We start from the raw sequence: 15,270 nt of genomic DNA on the forward strand, positions 1-15,270 counted from the left end.
CAGTGGGTTAAGCCTCTGCCTTCGGCTCAGATCATGATCTCAGGGTCCTGGGATCCAGCCCCACATGGGACTATCTGCTCAGCAGGGAGCCTGCTTCCCCTATCTCTCTCTGGCTGCCTCTCTGTCTACTTGTGATCTCTCTGTCAAATAAGTAAATAAAATCTTTTTAAAAAAATAAATACATAAGAATTCCTGACAATATTACAGGAGAAAATCTAAATACAGTTGTTACAGTGAGGGAAGATCTAGGACCATGAACAACATAGTTGACATTCTATATGTTGTTACATAAAAGACAATTTAATCGGGAGCCCACTGAATACTTTTTATGGGCCTCCCTTGTGAAACCAGGACTCACAGGGGCCTATCACTTTACTAATGACAACTCTGTAAAAAAGGGTCACTCCAGGGTGCCTGGGTGGCTCAATGGGTTAAGCTTCTGCCTTCGGCTCAGGTCATGATCTCAGGGTCCTGGGATGGAGCACCACATCAGGCTCTCTGCCGCTCCCCACCCTCCCCACCCCGCCCGTGTGCCTCTGCCTGCCTCTGCCTACTTGTGATCTCTGTCAAATAAATAAATAAAATCTTGGGTGCCTGGGTGGTTCAGTGGGTTGAGCTGCTGCCTTTGGCTCAGGTCTTGATCTCAGGGTCCTGGGATCGAGTCCTGCATGGGGCTCTCTGCTCAGCAGGGAGCCTGCTTCCTCCTCTCTCTTCCTGCCTCTCTGCCTACTTGTGATCTCTCTCTGTCAAATAAATAAGTGAAATCTTTTTTAAAAATAAATAAATAAAAATAAAATCTTAAAAGAAAAAAAAAAATCACTCCAAAATAGTTTAGAATCTCAACAACTGAGACCTTTTTATAATGCTTTAAGAAATAAAATATACTACAACTTCTATCATCCAGAAGCAGTTTTATAACACACAGTTTAGTTAGAACCTACAAAGGCTGTAACTCAAATCTTTTCCTATACATGGTATTATTGTACTGATGGTCATGTTTTTAATAACACCTTGTCTGACGTGGAGCTCGCCCGCGGGAATCATTGGCTGACGGGATGTCTGACATGACAGGTACATGGAGAGGACCTTGGGGACACCCCGGACGGTTCAGAGTCAAGTGTTCAGGGAGCTTCAGAGTGTGCAGGGCTGACGGTGTGTCAGCGGAGACGTCTAGAACCAGAGCGAACACGCAGGCGCAGGAACCCAGTTGCAGCCCTGCTGGGGCTTCTCCTGCCCCTGCGTGGGAACCTGAGGACTCAGGCACCAGGGCATCTTCACGTGATCACTGGAGCCCGAGCGCAGCAGAGCTGGGCTTCTCCGTCTGTTCACTAGTGAATTAGTGGCCTCGGTGGCCACCGCTCTCTCTGCTGCGCGGCTGTGCCCCTGTGGACAGAGGTCATGAACACCTCAATCCCCAGCAGCTCCCAGTGGAGGGAAGGGCTGGTGGGGGTTTCCTGCTCAGGGCCTGACTCGGGAGGATGACCAGGACTGGCCAGCACTAGTTAGGAAGGGAATCACTTCCTGAGTGTCTGGAAACGTTCATCTTCGAGGAAGGGTCTGGATGGGCTCCACCCTGGGAAAGGAAAGTGAAGGCAGATTGGTTCCCAAGGAGGGCGGACAGGGGCACCCTCCACTCCCCCAGTCCAGATCCCACAGTCCTTGCAGGAGCCCACCCCCCCCCATCAGCTCTTCCCCCCTGTGGGCCCCACCCTGATGGGAAGAGGTGAGGAGCAGGGCAGTGGCAGGAGTACAGTGTGTCTGAGCTGAGCTGCTCCCAGGGTTCAGCATGAACACAGGGCCACACCTGTCACTGCGGTGAAGCTCTGTCCAAGGCTCTGGGAAGGGAGGGGAGAGGGAGCAGCGTGTACTTCTGTGCCCAGAGGAGACTTTAAGGTGAGGCGGGAAGAGGCATGTGTGCTTTCCCTGTTAGGGCTTCTCCCATCTCTCCCAGGCTAAGGGCTCCTGCTGCAGCAGGGGGAGGGTCACAGGCAAAACCCAGGCTTGTCCTCCCAACTCCTCCCTTCCATCCCCACCCTGTGCCTGTTCAGGATGAACTCTCCTGGTATCCATGTTTGCAGGGAGAAGTGCAGACAGAACTGGCCTGGAATCCAGCACATACCACCACGTAGCAGCAGAGCAGAGGGGAGGCAACAATTGCTACTGATCAGTGGGCTTGAGAAAGGAGTAGAAACCTGTGTATTCATCGTCTCCCACCCCAGCACACCTGCACTTCAAGTTCCCCTGCAGCCCTCCAGAGCACCAGCACGTTAATGTTCTAGCACATGGAGCTGGGGTGGGGTGAGGGCTCAGGGGCAGGGGGACCTTTGGGCACTGTTTGTTTTTATTTTTTTTTTTTTTGGTTTTTGCTTTTTTGTTTTTAAGATTTTACTTATTTGACAGGGAGAGAGAGAGAGAGCACAAGCAGTGCAAGCAGGAGATGGAGAAGCAGACTCCCCACCGATCAAGCCCAATGTGGGGCTCCATCCCAGGACTTCAGGATCATGACCTGAGCCAAAGGCAGACACTTAAATGACTGAGCCCCTCGGGTGGCCCTGTGCACTGTTCCCTCGATGGTCCCAGTTAGAGCCAGAGCCAGCCTTCCAGCCCCGTTCACACCAGAATGCAGCAGAGAAAGTGCTACTATCCTGGTAGGTAGACAGATTGCATGGAAGGATTTGGTATCTTTTCCCATTTCAAAAGTTATTTCCTCTGTTGCTACACAGTGTAGCAATCAGAAATGGGAAATGATAGAAAGAAAGAGTTGACTTGGAATCTTAGAAGGCAAAAAGACATAAAAACAAAATAAGAAACAAATAAGAATTCACATGTGTGGAGTTTCTTTTTTTATTTATTTTATTTTTTTCATTATGTTATGTTAGTCACCATACAATACATTATTAGTTTTTGGTGTAGTGTTCCATGATTCATTGTTTGTGTATGTTGGGCTGGCAGAAAGGGCTACTTAAGATGGAGAAAGTTCCCGCCACAAAACCTGAGCTCGGACAGGAGAACAAAGGCCCAAGCAGGAATCTAAGACCCCCGCCCTGGGATCCAGTGGACCAATGGGACCCCGATGAGTGGGCGAGATATCCGAATAAGGGAAACTTGCCAAAAGACCCCTGAGCTCCCCACGAGACCCCTTAAAAGCCCCCTCCTCCCTGCCTTGGGTGCAACTTCTGCCACTGCTTTCCAGAGTCCAGAAACCTCGCCCGAGGGTGCCCACCTTTTCCCGGTGCAACTTTCCTGGCTCCCCTTCTCCTGAGCCCTGAAACTTCACCAGAGAGTGTTTTTAATAAATCTTGCCTTGCACCCACTTTGCCTGGTGTTGTGTTTATCTCGCCAGAAAAACTTTACAGTGTATAACACCGAGTCCTCCACAAAATAAGTGCCCTCCTTAATACCTTAATACCCATCACCAGGGTAACCCATCCCCCCGTCGTCCCACCCTCCAAAACACCCTCAGTTTGATTTCTGGAGTCCACAGTCTTTCATGGTTCCTCTCCCCTTTTGATTTCTCCCCTTCAGTTTTTTCTTCTTTCCCCTAATGTCCTCCATGCTATTCCTCACGTTCCACAAGTAAGTGAAACCATATGATAATTCACTTTCTCTGCTTGATTTATTTCACTCCGCATAATCTCCTCTGGTCCCATCCATGTTGATGCAAAAGTTGGGTATTCATCTTTTCTGATGACTAAGTAATATTCCATTGTATATATATGGACCACATCTTCTTTATCCATTTGTCTATTGAGAGGCGTCGTGGCTCTTTCCACAGTTTGGCTGTTGTGGACATTGCTACTAGGAACATTGGGGTGCATATGGCCCTTCTTTCCACTACATCTGTTTCTTTGGGGTAATTACAGCCAGTAGTGCAATTGCTGGGTCATAGGGTACCTCTGTTTTTAATTTTTTGAGGAACCTCCACACTGTTTTCCAAAGTGACTGCACACCCCCCAAAAGTGTAAGAGGTTTCCCCTTTCTCCACAGCTTCTCCAACATTTATTGTTTCTTACCATCAGCGTTTTTCAAAGTGCTGGAACAAACAATCTTAAAATGTGTACGACAGGGTTTAAATCATGTTTAACTCTGTGATGAGTCAAATGCTTGTGATGAGTTAAACCACCTTTCTTTTCACAACATAACTATCCCATGTGAGGAATGCAACCAGAAGTGCCCAATGACAGAACTCGTGGAGCCCAAGCCTGTGACCCCCACCCCACGGCCCCATCTTCTGTGGCAACTGCAAGGAGGAAGGGGGGTTGGAGGATACATGGTGAGTCGCTCTTGACACCACAGTTCCCTGTGCAGCACCAACCCCACAGAGTGGAATCCTCTCAGTGATGGAGGACTCACCACCTGCGAAGGAAGTCTTAAGTGTTAAGTCTAATTTGCAAAAAAAAAGAAAAAAAAACAAAAACAAACAAACATTACAGATTCTTCACTCTAGGAAACAAACTGAGGGTTGCTGGAGGGGAGGTGGGTAGGGGGATGGGGTAATCGGGGGATGGGCATTCAGGGGAGCATGTGACGGAATGAGCACTGGGTGTTACAAATGATAAATCACTAAATTCTACCCCTGAAACTAATAATACACTATATGTTAATTAAGTTGATTTTTAAATACAAATTTTTTTTAAAAAAACCTTATGATGATGCCCCATTCTCTCCCTGAAATTTCTAGGGTAATGATCCATTTCTGACCCCTGGAGTCAAACAGAGTAAGTCCAAGTCTTCACACAGCGCCCTTCAAATATCTGAACTCTTGTCCTGAGCAAGGTGTATCCCATCAGCATAAAAACAAACACAAAATGACTGTTTGCAGTAGGAAGGCTGATGTGATTCCTCCAGCCCACTATCTAGCCTGAAATGTGAGGTTCTCCTGGAGTCCTTTCTGATGAGGCTAATTAATTTACAGACCTGATGATCTCTTTCTGGGTCCTAATATCCCCCAGGCAGGGGGATACAGCTGGAAGCAGGTGAAAGAGGCTCAGTGTGTTTGTATATTCAATATGCAGCCTGAGGAGACAGGCAGCTGGAACTTAGAACAAGGACCCCATCCTGGGAGCAGATCAGGACCTCCTCCCTGAGTGGGGACATGTGACCTGAGCCCCCAGATGGACAGGAGCTGACAGAGGAGGGATGGTGGATCGAGGTCAGCAGCTGGGGAGAAGTCCTGGCTACTGGACAGCAGGGCCTGTTCTCAGGACGGACCGAGCACAGGAAAGTGGTCAGCAGTGGCAGCATGGAGCTAAAGCGGGCAGCTCTGGACCTGGACCACTTGAATTCCAGAATGTTCCCCACCGCCTGCTGAGCTGCAGGACCCGAACACATTCGTTACCATGGACACCTCAGCCTCCTCCCTGTCCTGTGGCTGATGCTGTAAGGATCAGCTGTGATGTGCTCGGAATCATGCCTGGCGTGTGGCTGCGGCCAGACCACTGCCTGCTCTCATAGCTGGAGGGAGACCAGGTGGGCAGGAGGGGAGCAGAGGCCAGAGGCCAGCCAGAAAAGCCCTCTTGGCCTGGCGTGGGAAACAGAGAGTTAGTGGGGAGTCTATGTGGAGGAGGCTGTGTGGAGAAGAGATGGGGCAGGAGGAGAGTATTTGCGGGGACATGTCAGGAGGCCACGGCTGGGGCTCTGCACTTGTGACCTATGTCCACCCTCTCCCTTCTGAATAACCCCTCTGCTGTCTCTAGTTCTTTTCACACTCCTCACCACATCGTCCTCCCATCACAGGTCCACATGAGGTGAGAAGAATTACTGAGCACACCTTGGGCAGCAGTGATGGCGCCTGGGCCAGCTAAATGGAACCTTCTAGAAGATGTGACCTGCTGTGTCTGCCTGGAGCACAGGAAGGACCCTGGGAGCATCTTCTGTGGCCACAGCATCTCCAGGCCTACATGACCAAGGACTGTGTCATTCCCAGAGCCACCGAGGGACCCATGGGCTGTCCATCATGAATGAAGCCATTTTACAACAGGACATCAGGCCCAATGGGACTCTGGCCAGGGTGGTGTCCAGTCTCCTACCATGGGAGCCCAGGAGGGAGAGTCCAGCACTGGACATAGACAACTTCAGAAGGGGCAAAATAGCCCCGTCACGAGGTTTTTCTTTGAACAAGGGTAAGGTGCTCTGGGCATGCTCTGAGAGCAGGTATAAACCAGATGGGATCCTGGGCTCCTTATCCCCACGAGGAATGCAAGACCTGCTTGTTCACAGGCTGGAACCTATCAGTGGACCTTGAGCCCAGGCTTTTGCAGGGACAGCTGGTGGATGTGTGAGTGGAGTCTGCAAAGAAACACTTGTTCCCTGGGGAGAAACAGTTCTCTGAAAACCCAGCTTCACATTGTCTCCTAGTTTCCACTCAGGATCGCTCTGGGGCACGTTTCAGTGCACTTCTGTGAGAAGCACAAGGAAAGGGCCTTTCACTATTGTTGGGAGGACCCGCATTCCTGTGTGTGGTCTGTAGTATCTCATAGAGCAAAATGCCACTGGGTGCTGCAGAGGGAGGAAGACGCCAGGTCTTAGGAGGCGGGAGCCCTATGCTGTCTTGTCTAAATTTGGACAAATCTGTGGTGGTTTGCATCTTATTGACTTTAGAACTTATAAAGGAAATTTTCAACTTTTAATAGTCATGGGCCCAGCTTCGGGGGTCCGAAGGAAGTTATCCTTTAACGTTTACCAAGGTCAGAATAACTTAACCAAACTTCAAAGCAGGGGCTCTATTTCTGCCTGAGCCTGCATTGTGCCTCTGATGCATTAGCAAATAACCTAAAAGAAACATATCAAACTACAGATAAGAGTAAAATCTCTATAACTTTGGTTCCCATGCCTCTGAAGTCCACATCTTGCACATAGTGAAAGCATAGTTGAAATTTATAACTTTCTGGAATGTCTTCCATCCTGAAGGTTTGTAACTCCTTAGGTACACAGATCTATAACCCTGCCCCAAGTGTTCCTTCCCTCCTCGGCACTCTTCTTTGTTAGAATTGTGTGTCCTGGGCAGCTGCCTACACATGGGCTCCAGGGAAATGCTCTACTTCTGTTTTAGAAATTCAGTAGATTTGTTCATTTTGGGTGGACAGAACCATTATAGAAAAGTAATCTGCTGTATTCTACACATAACAATGGAACAAAAAGCTTCCCTTTCAATCCTGGGTTCTACTGTTAAAAATCACTTGTGAATGCATAGGACTTCACTTCTAGAATTCTCAAGCACCAGAAGGCATTACAATATGTCTGTCTTCCTGTCAAATGAGAAACCTTTGGTGTTGCTCTAAGATTTCACATACCCTTCACATCTTGAGATTTCTGAGTTTGAAGGAAGCCTCACTGGACATGAAATTGTAAAGAAAAAAGCTATAGATAAATAGGGCTTTTATTTGAGGTGGGCTGTACTGTTTGGACAAATGAAAACCTGTGCTATTTCTAGAGAAGCAAAATTTTTATATGTTCAATAAGTATGTTTTGGCTGAAAGTGACAGAAATCTCAGAATGGAGGTTTGGTGTCTTAGTGAACAAATAAAACTAGCAAGGATAAGGGGTGCCTGGGTGGCTCAGTGGGTTAAAACCTCTCTGCCTTGGGATCAGGTCATGATCTCAGGGTCCTGGGATCTAGCCCCACATCGGGCTCTCTGCTCAGCAGAGATCCTGCTTCCCCCTCTCTCTCTCTGCCTGCCTCTCTGCCTACTTGTGATCTCTATCAAATAAATAAATAAAATATTAAAAAAAAAAAACTAGCAAGGATGTTACTGTCCTTGGTGTGACTGGAACCAGGGTCTGGAGTGCAGCTAGAAGCTCCCCATCTCTTATTTCTTCTTTTCTCTGTACTGGATCATTTTCTCAGACCAATCACTTGTACAGACTATTCTTAGCCCTTTCAAGGTTTGTCCCTCTCAGTCTGCCAACAAAGAATGACAGAGTTCCTCTCTGCTTCTCAAGAGGAATTTCCAGAACAGAATTTTGAATCAGTCACCTGAATCCTGGCTTTTCTTTGTGTCATATATACTATTTGGGCAAATAAAAACACTATGTTGTTTCTAGAAAAAGTGCAACCTTCATACATTCACCAGATATTTTTTGGCTGAAAATAACAAAATGTAACTCAAGCTCTTTGTCTTAGCAGACAGCTAAGGAAAAGCAGGGAAGGAGTGAGGCTCTGGCCTTGGGGCCTCCCTGCTGGAAGAGGAGCAGTAACCTGTCCGGGAAGGGCTGTCCTGGGCCTGCGCTCTCACCATGGAATGGGAGGTGACTGAGTCTGGGTTTCTGTGTGAAGGAGCCGTGTGGCTTTTGCACTAAGCTACGCCCTTCAACTTCCATGCTACCAGGGCTAAAAGGGTCACTGTGTTATGCCTGAGTTTTCGTTTCTGAGAGACCACCAAGGAGCCAAGCACCGATGCAATTACACAAGGGTTTATTTGACAAGCTTAAGCTTGGCCCAAGTATACCCGACACAGCGGAGTAGGGACCTGAACCCCGAACCAGACTACAGTCAGAGTTTTTAAAGGCAGAGCAGGGGTGTCAGTAAGTGATTGGGCCATGACTACTAGCCCTATGTTCCTATTTTTTTCCTTTTTCTTTCTAACATGATCTATTACAACATCAAACCATGTTGTTCCTGTTTTTTCCTTTTTCTTTCTGACATGATCTGTTTTAACGCCAAGCCATGTTATTCCTGACATGTGTTATTACAACAATAAGCCATCCTATTCCTGATTAATCATTGTGTTTGCTTCGGTCAGTCTTCCTGGAACTGTCCTATTCATTGTGTTTGCTCTGGTCAGTTTTCCCGGTGCCAGGGGTCATTTACCAGTTTTGGAGACCTAAGATGGCTGCCAGGGCCAAGATGGCTGTACTTATGTCAAGGCTAGACTTGGGGTGGGTACAGCCTGTTTTTCTTGGCCTCCACAACTGGACCTTCTGGCTACTTTGTTCTGGTTTCTCTACTTGTCAGCACGGAGAGAGGCCTTTTATCTAAGGCCCCTCACAGACAACAACACTGCTGGTCTCTCAGGCTGGTGCATCCTCTCACTCTGAGAAAAGTCTCGGGGTCATGGGACCACTGTCCTGTCCTTCCCTCAGGTAGAAATGGACACAGCCCCAACAGCTGGGTCCTTAGCCCTTGAAAAGGGACTTCCTGAAATCACGGATATGCTCCCCAGAAGCAGGTGGGAGCTCAGAAGGGTATTTGATGTAGACGCTTGTTCTCCCTTCTATCTGATGAGAGTACGGAGTTTATAATGAAGTGTGAGATGCTGGGTCATTGCCCTTTAGGGGAAGGAAAACAGCATGTTCTGTACTGGGGATCAAACTCACAGATACGTCATTTATGATCAATAAATCAGTGGGGAAATTATAAGAAACTTATGGAACAACTTTTCTACTCACATCACTTATGATCCTCTTTTACTCATGATAAACTGAGCCTAGAGAAATTCTAAAATCCCTTCAAGGCTGCACAATTCAGAGGCAGAAACAGGATTCAACCCCAGTGTTCCTTCACTTGAAAGGTGCTCTTTGCAGCCGCACACTCGACAACTGTTCACAGTGACCCCATACACACCACACACATCAGTCAACTCCGCAAGCCTCGGAGGAAGGAGGGGCCTGAAGGAGTTCAGCTCCTGGCAGAGAAGCTCAAGGCAACATTTTCTGAACCATCTCCCTCTTCTCACTGAACTCTGGCTCCACGGTGATCAGTCCTTCATTTCATCTTCCAGGGCCCATGTCAGTTGACTTGGAGCAACACCTGGGAAATCTGGGAACCATCAGAGCACCAGGAAGAAGCTTCCAGAACAGCCAAAGTGAAACCCGTTGTGGCACTAAGGAGAGTGAGTTTGCACCTGGTATCATGAATGAGGAGGTGCTTTTTCCTTCCCACTCTGTGTAGAGAGACTGGGCAGCTCTTGGCCTCCTCCTCTTCCTGCTTCGTGGAATTTTCTTGACACTTGCACTGTCCACAGTCCTGGGACAGAGGAGCTTCCCTGAGGTCCTAAGGATTTCTGAGAATCAGGGTCCAGTGAGAGAGACTCATAGCTCTTGCACCAAAAGGCATCTTCTTTACTTCTATGGATTTTGATTCACTGCTTTTCTGAAAACTTTCTGAGAGATTAGAGAATTGGAAGTCTGTCATATCACTGAGAATCTGTCTGCACATAACACCTTCTCCAAGATTTTCCAACCACAAGATCAGGGGCTCCAACCTGACAGACTAACAAAAAACACCTGGGACAATCAGATCCAGGGACATTTCTAAGTCTAATAACATGGCCAAGGTCAAATTAGAAGGAGAATCAATAAAAGAAGAACTGCACAGAGAGAATGTAGAGGTTTGGGGGAAATCATAGTTTCTGAACTACAGTGGTCCCTTTCTTCTGCAGGAAATAGGTTCCAAGACTCCCAGGGGCTGCTTGGAATGGTGGAGAGGACAGGACACTAAATGTACTATGAGGTCTTCTCTACATACACACCTATGATCAAGTTTAATTTATAGATAAGGTACTGTAATAAATCCATGCAATAAATAGTAATAAAATAGAACAAATAAAACAATAAATAGGACAATAAAATATTTGCATTGCCTCTCTCAAATACTCTGACTGCGCTGCACTCATCCTTCTTCTTGTGCAGATGTGAGATGATAAAAGGCCTACAGGAGGAGAGGAGGGAGGAGAGTGAGGTTGGCCTTGGGAGGTAGCTTTAGACTACTATTGACCTTTGGACCTTAGGTCAGAAGGAGAATCACATGCTTCCAGAGCCCAGCTGACCGTGGGAAACAGAAAACTCGAACAGCCACACCAGAGACAGGGAAGGACAGCTAGAGTGACTCTCCATGTGGCCACGTGAGAGTGACAAGAATGTGCTGGGCTGCTTCTGAGACCAGGTCCTTCCTGTGCTTTTGGAGTGTTGCTCCAGGTGCTTGGAGATCAGAGCCAAAGGAACATATTCCTGAAGTGTGCTTTTGAAGTTCTAGCATATAAACAAATTAAGTGAAAATCTTGCTTAAAATGCAGCTCCCCGGGACGCCTGGGTGGCTCAGTGGGTTAAGCCGCTGCCTTTGGCTCAGGTCATGGTCTCACAGACCTGGGATCGAGCCCCACATAGGACCCTCTGCTCGGCAGGGGGCCTGCTTCCCTTCATCTCTCTCTCTCTGCCTGCCTCTCTGCCTACTTGTGATCTCTGTCTGTCAAATAAATAAATAAATAATTTTTTTAAAAAAATGCAGCTTCTGATCCTGTGAGTGTTTTGCTGTTCCTGAAGTCCATTCTCCAGGGCATGAGCATGGAAAATAATGATGAAATGTTAGTCTCATTTTCCCAACCTTCTCTATAACGGGTTTCACCAGGTGACGTGCCCTTCAGAATGCAGTATCCAAGCCAAATGGCCTGACAGTGGAGCAGTTCCATTCATGAAAGCTCAGGAATCTCTGTGCTTCAGTCCCATTTGCTCTGTGTGTCCTCTGGGTATCAGTGTCACCATAGCTATGGGCTGTGAACAGGTTCCCACCCACGGTGCAGGGCTATGAGGCTTCCTTGCACTTCCCCCGCGTCACCGGGAGTCTAGTCCCATCCTGACTGCGACCTAATGAGCAGCCTCGGCTGGAGCCGCCCAGCTCCCCTGTCCTCACGCGTGGGAGCCTCGGGAATTTATTGCCATGATGATCTCACTTGGAGCTGCTGAATCGTGTTACACTTGGTTCCTCCGCAACAGAAACTCTCACAGACGCCGGAGCCCGGACACTGGGTGCTGGCAGCACACGCACCGTGCACGAGGCAGGTGCTCTGGAGCGGGGGCAGGGGTGCAGTCGGGAGGACTTCAAGGTCACAGTTTAGGAGAAACAGATCAGCAGGACTGCTGAACGTTTTCTAGGAAAGGCGCAGAGACAGTAGGAAAGGAAAAGAGGCCTCGAGAGCCCTACAGTTCTCCTGGGGAGAAGCAGCTGAAGATTTAGTCACTGCAAATACAGTTCCATGTCCCGGAAAGATGCGTCAGCGCCTGCGCAGAGAGGCTAAGAAATACGCCGACCAGGTGCTCTATACACCACGTGCGCTTTCATTATGGAGACACAGGGTGGACCGTGACCTGATGGAACAGCGGTGCCAGGCAAACTGTCATGTGAGGAGGCTGAGCAGCTCTATTAACATCAGGAGGAAAAGAGATTTGAGAATAGGATGCATTGTTGGAGATGAAGAGATCCCCTTCATGATCAGTCTAACAGAATGAGCATGTCACAAGTACAGATGGGAAGGAGACCAGCGGTGGCCCAAGGCTGGGGACGGGGGAGAGGACCCAATGCAAAGGGTCAGCAGGACCAGGGACCCGTTCTGCATACTCGTCGTCTGACTAATTCCGTGAGTCTTAACAATGATTGACGTTCATTGAACTGTACAATTAGAGTTGGGAAAATTTTCTCATATGAAAACCATAGCAATAAGACAAAAGTAGGGAGGAAAATGGCAAAATAAAGATAAATATAAACTAGGTAAATATAAATGAGCAGAAAATTTTTAAGTAAATATAATATAGATAAATATAAACTAGGAGAATTCATTGTGAGCTCTCCTGAACTAATTTTAAAGGAAGTCCTGCAGACAAAGGGAAGTGACACTGGATGGTCTCATGTACAGAATAATGAACAGCAGAAATGGTACCCTGCTGTTTTTGTACATTTTCTTCTTAATTTCTTTAAAAGACATATGACTTCAAAACACTAAGTAGCTCATGATATTCTCTGACTTACACTGTGTTTTGGTGACATGCATGCCCATAACAGCACAGGGAGGCTAAATGGAACTCTGTTGTTACACGTTTCCTCTCTTTACTGGATGGAGTTCAGTGTTTCCTTAAGTAGACTATGAAAAGTTAAAGATACAGGTTTCTTTTTCTTCTTCTTTTCTTCTTCTTCCGAGAGAGAGAGAGAGAGAGGGAGCATGTGCACATGATTTGAGGGGAAATGCAGAGGGAGACAGAGATTCTTAGGCAGGCTCCTTGTTCAGCATGGAAACCAAAGAAGGGCTCGATATCAGGACTCAGAGACCATGACCTGAGCCAAAAATCAAGATTTGGACACTTAAACCAACTGAGCCACCCAGGCACCCCCAGAGATGCAAGTTTCAATTCCTACAACATCAGTAAAAAATAATGGAAATAAATACAGCTAAAAAGCCACTAGAAGAATCAAATCAGGAAAAAAAAATTGGCTTGAAACCTAGAAGATATGAAAGAAAGCAAAAGAATGGAAAAGAGAAGGAACAGTTCAAAAACAAATAGCAAAATGACAGAACCAAATCCCACCATATCAGGAATCATAAAAAATATAAACCAAGATTCCAAACAAAAGGTGAAGATTGCCAGACTGCATAAATATCAAGATAGACCATATGCTATGCAGAGTAGAAACACTTGCAATATAAAACCAAAAGTAGGTTAAAGAGTTAAATAATATCCCATGGGAATAAAAAGCATAAGAAATCAGGAATGTTGCATTTTTATGAAGCAAAATAGGCTCTCACATCAGGAGCATCACTAGAGACAAAGAGGACTTTCTGTGAGAACAACAGATCAGCATCACAGTAAGACAAAATTAATGAATGAGAAAAACCTAATTACGGAGTCATGGCATAAATGACACATAAAGGGGCAGAACTGTAAAGAAATAGACAAATTAACTATTACACTTAGAGATCAACACTCCTCTCTCATTAATAGAACAAATAAGGGGGCGCCTGGGTGGCTCAGGGGGTTAAGCCGCTGCCTTCGGCTCAGGTCATGATCTCAGGGTCCTGGGATCGAGTCCCGCATCAGGCTCTCTGCTCAGCAGGGAGCCTGCTTCCCTCTCTCTCTCTCTGCCTGCCTCTCCATCTACTTATGGTTTCTCTCTGTCAAATAAATACATAAAATATTTTTTTAAAAAATAGAACAAATAAGGATTAGAGGACCTCAACCATACCATGAGCCAAAACAGATCACAGATTGACCCTAAAATAAGTCTCACAAATGTAAAAACAGTAAGGTTATAGACTATATTCTGTGACTGCAAATAGAAACCCATAACATGAAGATCTCTGGAAAATACCAAATATTTGGAAATTAGTAACACACTTCAAAAGCACGTATCATCATGGCTAAGAGAAGCTATCATGAAGGACGTCAGAATTCTCTTCACCTGAGTGACCATGTACAGAAATGAGAATGTGGGATCTGCAGATGCAACGAGAGCAGAGTTTGTCATTTTCCAGTTTGCAGGGCCAGGAAGCCAGGCCTGAAGGATTCAGACAGCAGGTCCCTGGTTTTCAGGGGCACCAAGGGGTAGAAGAGACAACACACCAGGGTCCTGGGTCCTCCAGGCTGGGGGGAAGAGGGCCACCCTCCAGGTTCCAAAAGGTGGGGTCTGACCCTGCACAGGAGCCTCCCCCCTTGGCCATCTTGGGGATGGTGTTCAGACGCCTGGGTCCTGCAGGCCTAGGGAGAGAGGAGGGGACACATCTGGGTCCTGGGGAAAATGTGAGGCAGGAGCCTGGGCCCTGAGTCCTGGCTGATCTCCTTGTGCCACGGCTGTGTCCAGCCTCCATCCTATGTGCTGCCCCCAAGCTTCAGGATCGCATCTCCCTGGCTCCAGCTGCTGGACCCCTCCCGGTCTGAGGCCCAGGGGCTGCTCTTCCTGGAGCAGGGCGTCCAGTGTCCTCACAAGCAGAGGCTGTGAAACAAGGGTGGATGGCAGGCAATGGTGAAACCATAGCCCAGGGAGTGGGAATCTGGAAACTCCAGAATCAGAAACCAGGGCTGGCCCTTCATGGTACACAGGCCTGGCTCCACCTCCTCTGAGTTCCTTGATGCCCCCAGAGCCCCAGCCGGAAGCCCCTGTGCCTCTTCCAGACAGAACCCATCCTTCCCCCACAAAGGTCCCCTAAGATGACCCCTTCCCCTGACCCTCTCATCCCTGGTTCTACCACCTTCCCTCTTGTTGGCCCCCACCCTCTAATGTGACTACGTCCTCCCTCTGCTCACTCCTCCAGGAGCATCCCAAGGTCCCAGACCATCACGCAGGGGAGCTGATCTCCCTCCTTCTCCCTCCCTTCCACCTGACCTTAGAAACTGAGACTCCAGACTTGGTTCCCTGGAGGAAGACCTGTTAGCCCTGAAACAACAGCAGGAACAAGTTACAGGGACTCCAAGGTCAAGTTCCCAGCAGGAGACTGAGGGCACTCAGTATGTGTGTGGCGTCCACTGGGGACCTGGGAACCAGCTGTTATGGCCTAAAGACTGGTTCCT

The sequence above is a fragment of the Neovison vison genome, chromosome 1, assembly GCF_020171115.1.
Source record: "Neovison vison isolate M4711 chromosome 1, ASM_NN_V1, whole genome shotgun sequence".
NCBI classification, from domain to species: Eukaryota; Metazoa; Chordata; class Mammalia; order Carnivora; family Mustelidae; genus Neogale; species Neogale vison.